Source organism: Pogoniulus pusillus, chromosome 1 (genome assembly GCF_015220805.1).
Source record: "Pogoniulus pusillus isolate bPogPus1 chromosome 1, bPogPus1.pri, whole genome shotgun sequence".
NCBI lineage: Eukaryota > Metazoa > Chordata > Aves > Piciformes > Lybiidae > Pogoniulus > Pogoniulus pusillus.
Genome location: NC_087264.1, coordinates 48,188,500 through 48,202,026, shown reverse-complemented (window position 1 = coordinate 48,202,026; position 13,527 = coordinate 48,188,500).

Genomic DNA, 13,527 nt, shown 5'->3' with positions numbered 1-13,527 from the left:
AGCCAGTGGGTACATAAATGTGAGTCTCAGGAGGGCCCCAGCCGTCTCTGAAGGGCAACAATGAAGACACCTAGCAGCTGCCAGCTCTTTCTGGTCAAGCCACCCCAGCCACCACTGTAGCACACTGAGCCCTGGCCTATCCTTTCAGGGTGGCCTGCAAAGGCATGTAATTACACTTGGGAACTGTGTGTGCTCATCCCACTGAAAATGAGGACATCTATTTAGCAGCTGCAGTACCACCAGATTGAGAGATTATCACAGAATCACAGAATTAACCAGGGTGGAAAAGACCTCTAGGATCATTGAATCCAACCTATCACCTAACTCTTCTAATTAACTAAATCATGGCACTACATGCTTCATCCAGCCTCCTCTTAAACACCTCCAGGGATGGTGACTCCACCACCTCCTCAGGCAGCACATTCCAATGGCAAATCACTCTTTCTGTGAAGAACTTCTTAACATCCAGCCTAAAGCTGTCCTGGTGCACTTTCAAACTGTGTCTGCTTGTTCTGTCACTGGGCGCTTGGGAGAAGAGACCAACCCCTGCCTGGCTACAATCTCCTTTCAGATAGTTGTAGACAGCAATGAGGTCCCCCCTGAGCCTACTCTTCTCCAGTGTTCAGCCTCAACTGCTTCTCGTAGGGCTGTGCTCCAAGCCCCTCACCAGCCTTGGTGCCCTTCTCTGGACATGTTCAAGCACCTCAGCATCTTTCTTAAATTGAGGGGCCCAGAACTGAACACAGTACTCAAGGTGTGGCCTAACCAGTGCAGAGTGCAGGGGCAGAATGACCTCCCTGCTCCTGCTGGCCACACTGCTCCTGATACAGGCCAGGATGCCATTGGCCTTCTTGACCACCTGGGCACACTGCTGGCTCATGTTTAGTCAGCAGTACCCCCAGGTTCCTCTCTGCCTGGCTGCTCTCCAGCTACTCTGTCCCCAGCCTGTAGCACTACATGGGGTTGTTGTGGCCAAAGTGCAGAACCTGGCACTTGGCCTTATTACAACTCATGGCATTGGATTGTGCCCACCCATCCAGCCTGTCCAGGTCCCTCTGCAGAGCCCTCCTGCCTTCCAACAGATCAACACCTGCTCCCAGCTTGGTGTCCTCTGCAAACTTACTGATGCTGGACTCAATCCTCTTATCCAGATCATCAGTGGAGATATTAAACAGGACTGGGCCCAGCACTGATCCCTGTGGGACACCACTAGTGACAGCTGCCAACTGGATGTGGCACCATTCACCACCACTCTCTGTGCCTGTCCATCCAGCCAGTTCTTAACCCAGCACTGAGTGCCCCTGTCCAAGCTGAGGGCTGCCAGCTCTGTCAGGAGTTTGCTATGGCAGACTGTGTCAAAAGCCTTGCTGAAGTCCAGGTAGACTACATCCACAGCCTTTCCCGCATCTACCAGGTGGCTCACCTGGTCATAAACAGAGATCAAGTTGGTCAGGCAGGACCTGCCTTTTCTAAACCCATGCTGTCTGGGTCTGATCCCCTGGCCATCCTGTAGGTGCTCTGTGATTGCACTCAGAGTGGTCTGCTCCATTATCTTGCATGGCACTGAGGACAGGTAGACAGACCTGTAATTTCCTGAGTCCTCCTTCTGACCCTGATTATGCATAGGCATCACATTGGCCAGCTTCCAGTTTTCAGGGACCTGTCCAGTGAGCCTTGACTGTTGATGAATGATGGAGAGTGGCTTGGCCAGCTCATCTGCCAGCTCTCTCATCACCCTTGAGTGGATGCCATCTCTGGTCCCATTATTGTTCCCTGGCATAGCAGTACCTGTGGAGGAGTATAAAGTTGTAAGCATCACTCCTCTGCAGACTGATGAATAGGCATTTGCTGCAATAAACTGCTGTTAACTTCTTGCAAGTCACATCCAAACTGATGCTGGATGGCTCTGCACCACATTCCTTTTGCCATTTGCTAAACTGTTCAAAATGGGAAAAGTGTTCACATTTGATTTCGCCACAAAGACTCAATCTGGGACCTGCACCACCTTCTCTGTAGTCTCTATTTCACTATTTTTAAGACTGGTGTGATGAAATAAAAAAGATACATTAGGGCTAGAGGCTAAGGAAAGGAGCTAGGAAACACTGTGCTGTAGTTTTTGAAATCCACAGTGCTTCCAGGCATGCTTTAAAGCTCTTCTCTGGACTTCAGCAAGGCCTTTGACACTGTCCCCCACAGCATACTGCTGGCTAAGCTGTCAGCCCATGGCTTGGATGACAACACTCTGTGCTGGGTTAGGAACTGGCTGGAGGGACAAGCCCAGAGAGTGGTGGTGAATGGTGCCACATCCAGCTGGCAGCTGGCACTAGTGGTGTCCCTCAGGGATCAGTGCTGGGCCCCATCCTCTTTAACATCTTCATAGATGATCTGGATGAGGGCATGGAGTCAGTCATCAGCAAGTTTGCAGATGACACCAAGCTGGGGGAAGATGTGACTGAGTTGGAAGGCAGAAGGGCTCTGCAGCGGGACCTTGACCACCTGGACAGATGGGCAGAGTCCAAGGGGATGGCTTCAATAGCTCCAAGTGCAGGGTGCTGCACTTTGGCCACAACAACCCCATGCAGAGATACAGGCTGGGGTCGGAGTGGCTGGAGAGCAGCCAGACAGAGAGGGATCTGGGGGTGCTGATTGATACCCACCTGAACATGAGCCAGCAGTGTGCCCAGGTGGCCAAGAGAGCCAGTGGCATCCTGGCCTGCATCAGGAATGGTGTGGTCAGCAGGAGCAGGGAGGTCATTCTGCCCCTGTACTCCGCACTGGTTAGACCACACCTTGAGTGCTGTGTTCAGTTCTGGGCCCCCCAGTTTAGGAGGGACATTGAGATGCTTGAGCGTGTCCAGAGAAGGGCAACGAGGCTGGAGAGAGGCCTTGAGCACAGCCCTACGAGGAGAGGCTGAGGGAGCTGGGATTGGTTAGCCTGGAGAAGAGGAGGCTCAGGGGAGACCTTATTGCTGTCTGCAACTACCTGAGGGGTGGTTGTGGCCGGGAGGAGGTTGCTCTCTTCTCTCAGGTGGCCAGCACCAGAACAAGAGGACACAGTCTCAGGTTGCGCCAGAGGAAATTTAGGCTGGAGGTGAGGAGAAAGTTCTTCACTGAGAGAGTCATTGGACACTGGAATGGGCTGCCCGGGGAGGTGGTGGAGTTGCCGTCCCTGGAGCTGTTCAAGGCAGGACTGGACGTGGCACTTGGTGCCATGGTCTAGCCTTGAGCTCTGTGGTAAAGGGTTGGACTTGATGATCTGTGAGGTCTCTTCCAACCCTGATGATACTCTGATACTGTGATACTGTGACACTGTTTTCAGATAGTCCATATTCAACCCATGTAAGACTTCAGTCCTACAATCTGCTAATATTTCAGAACTTGAAGAGAACTATGTGTGGGCAATAACTGAATAGAGAAAACACCCTAAAAAACCAGTACCCATCTTGGTGACATGAACTGCTGCACGAGACAAGGTCAGCCTTAAAGACTATGTGGGAAGCCATGACACCACTGGAGTCATTGATGGAACTGGAAATATAAAATGATTGTGCCTGCCACTCCTTCCAGTCACAGTCCCCCAGAACCCTCCTCAGCTGCTACCTAAAGGCTATAGGGTTGAAAATTGTTTGCTGAATTCTCAGACAAGGCCATAAGCTCCTTGGCTTTAAAACTTGCATTCATTATAGCCCCTGCCTCATGAAAATCCATACAGTAGGGGTCCGTGTGCGTTTCCTGCTTGCTAGGGTGCATGGGCCTGAGCACCAGCCATAGTTCCCCTGACAATTTCACTATCTCAAACTCAGCATTGCTGGCACAAAGATTTGGTATGGAGCTTCCTCCTTTCCATGAAAAGGAGTGAGACATGAGAGATGCACACTTGCTCATGCATGCTGTTTTCCTCTGCATCAAGTGGTTGTCAGTCATTTTGTTCAAGGTGGGAAGATGTGCAGGGATGAGGAGAAGCTGACCCCTGTTCCCTGTATCACAAAGGACAGTTTGACCTTCTTGGATGATCTTGCTGATGCAGACCATGCTGCAGGCAGGCCGAGAGCACTGACTTCCCTCAAAATAGAGATGTCTTTCAGAGTCCCGAAATGAAGTAGTTAAAGCCTAGAGACTGGGAAAGCAAAAGGCATGATCCATGGGCTGACTACAGTGGTGTCTGGTGACAGCATCTGCACGGTCCACAGGTGCTTGCCTTCCAGACAAGTGCAAATGTGCATGGCCCCCAACAAAGCTTTTACAGGGGAACAGCTTTCCCAGTAGCAAGTCTGGTCATCACCTCTTCATGCTTTTTCTCCAGTGTCCGCATTAAACACACCTCTGCTGAGCACGCCTTGAATATTCTCCTTTGCATTGGTTCTTCCTCTCTAACCCATGCAGGGAGCTGAATGCAGGCTGTGGTGGCTTAGTTTCTGCACCAGAACTGCTATAATTTGTGTCAGGTTGCATTCCCAAGGCCATTTGCATGCTTCACCTTTTTTCATCTGTTTTAGATCTTTCTTCAAACACTTCTGCCCCCACTCACCTCTCTTCTCTGCAAGGATTGTCCCAGAGCTGGCTCCACAGAAATCTCTCATCATTTCTAGAAGGACTCTGCTGTGTGAGTGCTTTACTAAACACATTCATCTTCTATTCCTCCCTAAGGTCATTGGTCCAACTTTCCTGCTTTTATTTATACCAGTAACAACTTTTTCTTTTTAAATCTTTTCTTCTTTTTTAATAGAGGGTATTAAAAAAACAAACCCAAAGCCACAAATCTTCATCTTGTAAAATTTGGTCTGACCTATCTCTTCAGATTCAAAGAGATTCTGAACTTATGATGAATCTGCCTTGTTCAGCTAATCCCACCTAATCACCAAAGTTCATGGGCACTGAGTTGGTAGTGCAGGAACAGAACAACATGACTGTAGAGTGATGCTCTCGCTGTTTTTTGTTGAAAAGAATGGTGGAGTTTTTGTATTTGGAAACACAAAGTTAGGATAAAATTCTCTACAAGATGATGAATTAGCAATTTATTGCAGATTGAACTATGAAACAGCAACCAATTCACTCAGAGGGAAGTACACTCCATTCATTAGAAAACCTGCATGTAAAAAGACTTTGCCAATATGCTACAGTAAGACTGAGGAGATTAAATCAGTTCCAAAATTAGCATTCAACAGTGTGCAGCCAGCAATAGCCCTAAGAAATGGTTCAGTTTTCTCACCAGTTCAGCCATGTGACCTTAATGCCTTCTACAATTGTTACTGCATTAACTGCACAAATTAATTTAATCTGGAATTTAGTCAAGACAATGCCTGACAAGCTATAAATTGCTACCTTGCTATACAAGTTGATTCTATAACCACTGGGCAAAAGCTTAGGAACTAAAGCTTTAGCAATTAACAGGCTGCAAACAGATTAGTTTCATATTTCATCCTTGAAGTAATGTCATAATTTGGCAATGTGGAGTCATTTGCATGTGATGGACATTAATCATGAAAAAGTATCTGAATTCTTCCCTATTCTGTTAAAATGAGAAGCACTAAACTGTGTTCCATTATTTCACAGTAAGCAATGCACTGCAAAAAGTCTGAAAAAGTCCCCAGCTTTACCTATGTGAACAGATTTGACTTTTTCATTTATGCATTTTCACTAATGGCAATAGCTTTGATACAAAGAAGCTTCTTGCCTCATCAGAGAAGGAAGGTTATTTTCCCTCAGATAGTAACTACCTACTACTTGGGAGCATAGAATCATAGAATCGACCAGGTTGGAAGAGACCTCCAAGATCATCCAGTCCAACCTAGCACCCAGCCCTAGCCAGTCAACCAGACCATGGCACCAAGTGCCTCATTCAGGCTTTTCTTGAACACCTCCAGGGATGGTGCCTCCACCACCTCCCTGGGCAGCCCATTCCAATGCCAATCACTCTCTCTGGGAAGAACTTCGTCCTAACATCCAGCCTGTACTTCCCCTGGCACAACTTGAGACTGTGTCCCCTTGTTCTGTTGCTGGTTGCCTGGGAGAAGAGACCAACTCCACCTGGCTACAACCTCCCTTCAGGGAGTTGTAGACAGCAATGAGGTCTGCCCTGAGCCTCCTCATCTCCAGGTTGCACACCCCCAGCTTCCTCAGCCTCTCCTCATAGGGTTTGTGTTCCAGGCCCCTCACCAGCTTTGTTGCCCTTCTCTGGACACCTTCCAGCACCTCAACATCTCTCTTGAATTGAGGAGCCCAGAACTGGACACAGCACTCAAGGTGTGGCCTGACCAGTGTTGAGTACAGGGGCAGAATAACCTCCCTTGTCCTACTGGCCACACTGTTCCTGATGCAGGCCAGGATGCCACTGGCTCTCTTGGCCACCTGGGCACACTGCTGCCTCATCTTCAGCTACTATCTATCAGTACCCCCTGGTCCCTTTCCTCCTGACTGCTCTCCAGCCACTCAGTCCCCAGCCTGTAGTGCTGCTTGGGGTTGTTGTGGCCAAAGTGCAGAATCCTGCACTTAGCCTTGTTAAATCTCATCTCATTGGCCTCTGTCCACCCATCCAGCCTGGCCAGGTCCCTCTGCAGGGCTCTCCTACCTTCCAACAGCTCCACAGCTGCTCCTAGCTTGGTGTCATCTGCAAACTTACTGATGCTGGACTCAATGCCCTCGTCCAGATCATCAATAAAGATATTGAACAGGACTGGGCCCAGCACTGATCCCTGGGGAACACCACTTGTGACTGGCTGCCAACTGGATGTGGCACCATTCACCACCACTCTCTGGGCTCTGCCATCCAGCCAGTTCTTGACCCATATCACAGTGAATCTGTCCAAGCCATGAGCTGCCTGCTTGGCTAGGAGCTTCTTGTGGCAGACAGTGTCAAAGGCTTTGCTGAAGTCCCAATGTGTCTAAGTACAGAGCACTAAAATGGTATTATTATAACTATTGCTTCATAGAACTTCAAACTACCACAATAATTTAATATCAGTGCAATCAAATTTTATGTGACTTTGTCTTCAGGCATACTTCTACAATCAAGAGCTTTCTAATAGCACTTTTTGTTAGATGGCTTCTCCTGCAGTAGTTTGGTGAATAGTAACTGATCTCCTAATCTAAAGCTGCCTAATAACAGAAATCAATTCAGTGAGGTGCTCTTTGTAGAATATGTAAATTGTGGCTCATAAAGCCTAAGAAGAGATGGAGATTAGGTTTGAAGTGAAGAGACAGGGAGAAGAGAGTTGGTGGGAGAAGAGAGTTGGTGGGAGAAGAGGGCTAGGAGGGATCCCAGTGCCTCTAGAGATTTTGGCCCTGTTCCTGCTTCCCTCACTGTCTCAGACTTAACAGACCCTTTGCACCACATTATGGACCTAAACTCATGTGCTAGTTTGAAGCAGGCTAAAATGTTTTGGTGAGAGAAAGTAGATAATTGGCTATGAAAGGAAAACATGGTTGTGTCTCTTCTCTCACAGTCCCGCTGAGAAGTATGGGAACAAGAAGTAAACATTAGATAACATTCTCCATTTTCTCTTCACTTTGCTTTTGGCTTCAGACTGAGCAACATCTCATTAACCTCGCTGCCACTAACCTTCCTTCTTAACCTCTTGGCTGCACCTCTATTCTCAGGATTGGGGTAAGGTTGAGAGGGGCAGGGGGAAGGTGCAGGGGTGGTTGAGAGCCCCTCCTGGGGACTCAGGTTTCTGGGAGGGGAGTTGTGCTTCTGTATTACTTTTCCTTTGTATATTTTTGTATATAACTGTATATACTGTAAATATCTGCTTGTATATTGTGCTAGCTGTAAATAAATAGCTTCATTCATATTCCCAGAGCCCATCTGAGTTAGCTGGGGCAATTTCCACAGCGTGGGGGGGTGGGTTACAGCCAAACCACCATAACTCAAAATCCAGTGCATTGATCTCCACTGGAAACAACCTCTGTGCAGAGGCAATGCCTTAAAGATCACTGTCAGTGATTGCTTGAACTTACATCTAATATGATTCTGCTCATGAGAAGTGGCCAGTAGAGCTCTCCTCGGATACAAGAAGACATGTGTGTACATAGATGGGAGGCTATGTGGCACTTCACGTTTTCAGAAGCAGCCACTCTGCTGAGACAAAGGCAGCATTTTAGGAAAGCAGTGAAGCAATGCAGCACCCAGCACACCCTCACAGCTGCAGCACCCAGCACACCCTCACAGCTGCACTGACAGCTAAGGTAGACTTCCAGCGGCTTTTAGCTCGGGACAACCTGTTCTGTATGCTTTTTTTCTCCTTGTTTTTTTTTGTAACAAACACAGCTCTCTGCTTCTGCAAGCCAAGCAAGACTCAGAGGTGAGGAGAAAGTTCTTCACTGAGAGAGTCATTGGACACTGGAATGGGCTGCCCGGGGAGGTGGTGGAGTCGCCGTCCCTGGAGCTGTTCAAGGCAGGACTGGACGTGGCACTTGGTGCCATGGTCTAGCCTTGAGCTCTGTGGTAAAGGGTTGGACTTGATGATCTGTGAGGTCTCTTCCATCCCTGATGATTCTGTGATACTGTGATACCAGCAGGGCTGTAAGCAGTGCGCAGAAAGATTCTCTTCTGCACCCTCCCTTGAGTGATCGTCCTGTCTTAGGCAACACAGAGGGAAAAAATGCTCGGTGAGAAATCAGCAGGGTAAGACAAAATGTTGGTGTGTGTTTGTGGAAATGGAGATTTGGAAAAAGATGTGTCATTGGCAGCCCTGATCAGAGAGAAATAGATGGTCCCATGTACTGGTTCAGGCTGGGGTAGAGGTCATTTTCTTCATAGTAGCTCCTATGGTGCTGGGTTTTGGATTTGTGATCCAAGCAGTGCTGATAACACTGGGATGTTTTAGCTATTGCTGAGCAGTGCTTACGCTGCATCAGGGCCTTTCCTGCCCCTCATGCTGCCTCATCAGGAAGTGTGCTAGAGGTGTGCAAGAACTTGGGAGGGAACACAACCAGGACAGCTGAACTAAGCTCACCAAAGGGATATTGCAGATCATATGATGCCATGATCAGTATATAAAGCTGGGAAGAAGAAGGAAAGGGAGAGATTTGAAGTGATGAAAAAGAATCATTGTGTGATGGAGCCCTTGCTTTCCTAGGGGTAGCTGAACACCTGCCTGCTGATAGAAAGCAATGAACAAATTCCTTGGCTTGCTTTGCTTGCACATGTGTGGATTTTGTTTTCCTGATTAAAATGTCTTTATCTCAACTCACAAATTTTTGCACTTTAACCCTTATGATTCTCTCCTCATCCTACCAGTGAGCAAAGTGCTCTGTCTCCACTTCAGGCTGGCTGAGCAAGCAGGAGGACTTCATTTGCTGTCTCTCTATTACCTGGAGAGGTCAGAGTCTGTGCCAAACACAAAGGCAGCATCTTGGATGATGACTCAAGCGGTGTCACTGTGATGCCACGCAAGTTTCCTGTGCTGAGAGTGCAGTTCTGCTTTCACACTTGCAGTAGCAAATTACAGGACTAAAAGAGCAGTGAAAGCACAAAGTTATTCCTCAAAGTCAGAAAGTGCCAGAATTGAGTTTCTCTGCCACTTTCACTCCCCTACCTCCCTTCCAGCCCTTAATTTTGTTGTCCTACAATGAAATCGCCCTGCTTGTTTCACTTCTTTCCCTGACACTAGTAGGAGCTGAATCAGCATGGTGCAGTGAGAGAAATACTGCATAGTTCATCTCTTTTCGTGTGATGCAGAAGTTAGGCAATGGGAGGGGGATGTGATATAGGAGCTGGAAGAAGAGAAAAGCCAACCTGTGAGACAAAGCAGTCTTTTGCTACCCTGGTAAACAACTGCTCATGGTCTTGCACAACTTGCTCATGGACTCCTTGCATGAAGTAGGTTGACCACTCAGACTCAGGACTGTGTACAGGTAGTTGCTTCCTCTAAGCAATAGCTGCCTGACACAAAGGCTTAGATTGATTTTCAGACACAAAGGACACTGTTACTGACGAGGTCTCTGTACCACACGAGGTATGATTGTGATTCTAACAGATGCAAATTGCTCAGATTGAGCTTTCAGAAATACTGCTTTTCACTGCACCTCAGCTTCTTCCATTTCATAAGGACCAGCCACGTTCTTCCTTTACTCTGTGTGCAAGAAAGCAAGCAGTATTTTAAAATCACTCAGCTAAGTAAGTATCACAGGAAAAAAATGAAGAAACTAGTAATCCTGCCTTTGGAACAAGAGATGACTATTGGGTAGTGATTAGGATATGGAATAATGCATTCAAAACGTTTGCAATGAAATATTTAGTACACTGGTGCAAAGTTGCTACAGGCAGCATAGAAGGAGACAATTCAGAATCACAATGTTTTGCAATTATAGTTGCAGTAGGTCAAACTGGAGTTTCATGGGTAACCTTAGTTGGGCAGGTTTTAAGTCTTGAGTGTTTAGTTTTGTAGCCCTAAGGCCATTCTGTGCAAGTGTTCACTATAGAAAACTGAGCTAGGGAAGAAGCTGCTTACCTTCATCCACAAATTAATTTGATGGAAAATAAATCAGCAAGGAAATTTTCACACTTTTAGCTGTGCTTTTGTCACTGTTTAGCAGAGCAAGGCATCTTCTTTGGTAGTGAAAAAAGGTTTGATATGAATCATAGAATCAACCAGGTTGGAAGAGACCTCCAAGATCATCCAGTCCAACCTAGCACCCAGCCCTAGCCAGTCAACCAGACCATGGCACTAAGTGCCTCATCCAGGCTTTGCTTGAACACCTCCAGGGACGGTGCCTCCACCACCTCCCTGGGCAGCCCATTCCAATGCCAATCACTCTCTCTGGGAAGAACTTCCTCCTAATATCCAGCCTATACTTTCCACAGCACAACTTGAGATTGTGTCCCCTTGTTCTGTTGCTGGTTGCCTGGGAGAAGAGGCCACCCCCTACCTGGCTACAGCCTCCCTTCAGGTAGTTGTAGACAGCAATGAGGTCCCCCCTGAGCATCCTCTTCTCCAGGCTAAACAACCCCAGCTCCCTCAGCCTCTCCTCATAGGGTTTGTGTTCCAGGCCCCTCACCAGCTTTGTTGCCCTTCTCTGGACACCTTCCAGCACCTCAACATCTCTCTTGAACTGAGGGGCCCAGATATATTGACTTGATTTACTGATTTAATCTACTTGACTTTAATTCATCTATGCAGGGCAGATAAACTCATGCAAACCAATTGTTAGGGCATGTGTGGTACACGCATAGGAATTTTCCTGCAGGAAATATCTAAAGAAGCAAATAGGTTATTAGAAAACATCTGTCAAATTTTATGTCAAAATCCATGACAAACCAGTTTTGATAATGTGGCAGATTCCTAGGGAGCTAAATACTCTGGGTTAACATATTTTACTTAACAAAGAGATTCAGTCCAAACCTGAATCATGGTTTTGTCTCCTGCCAGAATGTCTGAAGGAAATCTTTAGTTTTAATGCCTTTGTACAGAAAGCTCAGAATAAGGAGAGAATATCTGGCAAGTTCTGAACTGTAGCAGGCTTACAACTAGCTTTTCTAAGTTGAATACTTTCATGTATACATAGAGTTAGCAGGAGCAGGGGAAGCTTTGGCAAGTGGTTTAGGAGAAGTAGACAAAGTGAGTGTCATTAGTGCTGCTGGAAAAACTGCAGTGTTCAGGCAGCTCACAATCAAATATATAGCTTTATGGGCAACAAACACTCCATGAAACAACTACAACACAGTCCCAAGGTTGGGTATTCTTTTTGCTCTCATCCTATCCATTTCTTTCACCATACCCTTTCTTGGAATACTCACTATACTACCAACATGGTCATTGCCAACCCCACTACAAACTAGTAAAATAGGAAATGCTATTTAATGCCTTTTTATGGCTTTCTCAGATAATCTAGTGGTCTCCTACTCAAGTACTGTGTTCATTTAAAATGTTTCAGCTGGTAGGGAAAGCAGGATTTTCTTTCAAGAACCTGCTTTTCAAATACATTACATTTAGAGACCTAGAAATATTTTGTTTTAAAGATTCAGAAAACACTGATTCATTTTCAGGTGATCAGCCCAGTTTTTTGTACTGAACTTCCACCAATAATTATCTTAGGAGATGTTTTTTTGCCATGAAAAGGCTGCACTATGAATAAGTCTTTCAATCTTTCTGCAGATGCTGACTTGTGAAGCAGCTGAAAGCATCTCTGTGGAGGAGATCTGTACATTTCCCAGCTGACAAAACTTCTCTGAAACATCAAAAGAGGTCACCACATAGGAGGCTGTGGTGCTACTCACTGCCAGCCAGAGCCAGCTTTGTCCAACACCTCTATGGATGCTGTAAACGACACTTGCAACCTCATTGGTCTCTGATGGCAATATTGGGAGAGTTGTACACAGTGCTGGTGTCACTCACTGTATCAGGCTCCAGAGGCATTTGGGAGAAGTTTAACCCCCTGATGCAATCCACTTTTTCTGTATCACACGTGGGTTTTTTAATCCTGGTGTAGAGTAGCTTGGTGGCTGAAAGGGCTGTGCTGCACTGCACAGTGCTTTTGCCTCTGCAGAGCAAAGCACTGCGCAGGGAAGAAGAGGATTCTTATCAGCTGTGGAGAGCAGTGCACGAGACCTTGGTCTGCTCTATTCTGCTTCTGGTTACTGTCACCAGAAGGATGGAAAGCAACAAGCAACACAAGCATTCATTTCTTGCTAGATATCAGCTGTGCTTAATCATCCATGAGACTGTAAGAGATTCTTTTAGTGTCTACCTGATCAGCAGCTGACATGTATTGGAATACTTGGCCAGTTCAGTCTGAAACTGGATTTACTAGTATCAAGCTTAAATTATCAACTACTACAAATATACTCTGAATGCTTCCCTAGGGTACTAGCTGACCAAGAATTTTCTATTTTCCAAGAACCTCTAAGTACTTAGAGCTTCATACAAATTTTCCATGGCAAACAGCAGATCCACACAGAATTCATCATCTGATTTCTTCAAAATATTATATTTGGATTTAAAAAAAAGCCCCACACCTTTAATTGTGGGATTGCAATGCTGTTATATAAAAATACACACACACACACACACACACACTTGGTGTGTTTTGTATTACTGACCTTAAATGTCCAGCTGCTTTATCTGCAAGTATACCATTTACTTCCCTAAATGTCAGTCAGGAGAAAGATGGCTTCAGCCTTCATCACCCATCCTCATGTGACAGATGTTTGCAGTCAGGAGACATGCTGTGGTCCTGCCACAGTCTTTTGTCAGGTTCTACTTAATCATTTAATTTTAAAATCAAACCAAGACCCCCCCAAACCAAGCAAAATAACCCCAAACACGCTTATGGGCTTTGTAATAAAGCAAGTGTTCCAGTTAGTTTCATGGTAAGGGAGAAGTAAGCTCTAGTAACCATTTCTAAACCCTAGCACTGTGCCTTTAGTTTAGGGTGATGTCACCTGGGAACAAGGATCTGCATTAACATCACATGCATACTGCAATATAGGGACCAAGATACAGCTTCACCCCTCCTCACCTGGGCAGGGCAGAGGGGCTGACAGGTGCAGCACTGCACCCTGCCCAGGGGACAGACCCACTCCCACAC